This window comes from Mandrillus leucophaeus, unplaced genomic scaffold, assembly GCF_000951045.1.
Source record: "Mandrillus leucophaeus isolate KB7577 unplaced genomic scaffold, Mleu.le_1.0 Scaffold162, whole genome shotgun sequence".
In the NCBI taxonomy this organism is placed as follows: Eukaryota; Metazoa; Chordata; class Mammalia; order Primates; family Cercopithecidae; genus Mandrillus; species Mandrillus leucophaeus.
This window is the reverse complement of record NW_012101610.1, coordinates 2016375-2018897: the sequence shown is the minus strand read 5'-3', so window position 1 is coordinate 2018897 and position 2523 is coordinate 2016375. Positions and strand designations below refer to the sequence as shown.

Genomic DNA, 2523 nt, shown 5'->3' with positions numbered 1-2523 from the left:
GGCGCCTATGACCCCAGCTACTCAGGAGGCTGAGGTAGGAGACTCGCTTGAACCCAGGAGGCAGAAGTTGCCGTGAGCCGAAATCGCGCCATTGCACTACAGCCTGGGCAAGAGGAGGAGTGACACTCCGTCTCAAAAAAAAAAAAAAAAAAAAAGAAGAAGAAGACAAAATGTACGTCTGAAATTGGACGTTGTGGCTTTGTTTTGCCTCTCTTGGGGCAACTTCCTGCTCTTGGTGCTCGTCAATTTGCTGCTTTGTAAGGCCCTGCTTTCTCTTTCGTGTCTTTCAGGTAATAAATGGCCTCAATTAGAAAAATTAACCTTTGGACAATTTACCGGCTGCATGATCACATGTTCTAGCCAGGCCTGGGGCGGGAGATGGGAAAAGGAGATTAAAGACAAGAATCATAGCTGGCCATCTTCTGCTGGCACCTGTAGATCTAAAGCATTCTTTATGAGAGTTCCGTGGTATTCCACAGTGCAGATATCCTGTGACTGATTCAGCCCATCCCCTGTTGATGAATTTTTGAATTGCTCCCAGTTTTTTGTCATTATACACAAAGCTTGGCCTGACAATCCTCAGTGATTCTGGCTGAGCGTCTGGGTTTCGTGAGATCATTTTGATGGTGCAGAGCAGAACTTGTGGGTGGCTGACCTGGCCTTATGTTAGCTTGAGGCTGGGAGAAGTGGGAGGCAGCAGAGAGCCAGGTAAATAGCTTGAATGTGACCTCATCCATATTCTAGGATGTAATTGATCCCTTGAAGATTTCTGAATTAGCTGAATGACAAACACAAGATAGTTGGATGACCCATTCAAACCAGGAAGCCTTGCAACATCAAGTAAGGAGTCCTCAATTAACAGCCTTAGAAGACATGTCATTGCTTGGGCATGTGATTGAAAACCATTCAAACAGTGAAGTGAGAAACCCTAAATGGGATATGGAAAGGAGGACTTGAAATAGATGGTTCAATAGCCCTTATTGAGGAGATGCTAGAGAGACAAAAACTAGGGAGAAAAAAAGTAAGATAGTACCCTCTTGGTGCTTTTTCCAAGGCAACAGGAAACAGTATCATTCCTTTGAATCTGCAGGATCTCTCATTTACTCCTCTCATAGTTAACAGGAAGCTAAGGGTAAGGTTCTCAGAAGGCCACTCCCACTTCATTTGACATCAGTGTGAGACTATTTCCTTATGGCCATTTCCTCCTCTCTCTTCCCCAATCTTTTTCTGTGGGTTTAGCTCTTTGTTTGTTTAGGTATTTGTTGCAGTGCGGGTGGTAGTGGTTAGAGCATTTGTTCCCAACTGTGAAACAGGTGTGCAATACACAAACTCTTGTCAAGTGACATTGGAACAGAGAACTGTCCAACAGACTTGAAGCTAATTGTTGGCTGATCACATATAACATCCATCTATCTATCTATCTATCATCTATCTACCCATCTGTGTATCTGTTTATCTATCTAATCTATGTGTATTTTTGTATGTGTTATACAAATGTGTGTATATATGTAATGTATATCATATATGTAGATCTATTATATATGTAGATATGAGTAAATATATACATAAATTGTATGTATGTCTTTGTGTGCATGTATATACATATAATATACACATATAATACACATATACACGTGCAATATGAAGTTATATACGTACATACGTATATATAAATTTGTCAAAGATTCAAAACAAAGACCAAAATGATTTGTATCAGTCAGGCTAGTCTAAGCTCTGCTACATCAAAATAAACTATCTCAAAATCTAAATGTCTTAAAACATAAAAGTTTGTTTCTTGCTCGTGAAAAGCTACTGTGGGTAGGTACAGGTGGGCTGTGATCCATGCGGTCATGCAGGAACCCAGGCTGGTGACTGGGTCCCCTTTGGGAATATCACTGGTTCTCATGGCAGTGGAAGGGGAACTCGAGGGTCTCATTTTGGCTTTTGAATGCTTTTGCTTGGAAGTGACACAGTCACTTATGCTCACAGCCCATTGGCCAGAGATAGCCATATGTGAGAGACAGCCTTATGTGATTGTCTCCCTGCATCACAATGACCTGGAGGGGACTCCAGAATCTCTTCCCAACTCCACTCCTGCAGCCCCTCTTGGAGTTAGAGCTTCTGAGTGCTTTGTTTGATGGTGACCCTGAGTCCTGGTTTCATTACATTGTTATTTGATCCCTTTGAAAGAGTTCTCATGATAAATTATTTTCAGAAATTGATCTTGGGAGGAAGGGTAGTCCTCTTGAAAAATTGATGTAGTTCCTTTTATTCCCACAAATAGTGAGTATTAGATAACTTGTCATTCCCTTTTAGTCTTGGCTAATAAGAAGTTCAGGGCAAAATTTAGTTCTCAGTTATAGTCACTATGTCAGCCTGGGAATTTTGTAGGATTGCTCCTTCCTGTACCTGATTATAAGACATTTCCTTCCTTCCTTCCTTCCTTCCTTCCTTCCTTCCTTCCTTCCTTCCTTCCTTCCTTCCTTCCTTCCTTCTTTCTTTCTTTCTTTCTTTCTTTCTTTC

The 2523-nt window shown here is 41.3% G+C and overlaps 1 protein-coding gene across 1 annotated transcript in view; it reads left to right on the top strand.

Moving 5' to 3' along the window:
- Positions 1–2523, top strand: part of TMC5 (transmembrane channel-like 5) — a 120860-nt gene that overhangs the window by 31009 nt on the left and 87328 nt on the right. The window lies entirely within an intron of this gene.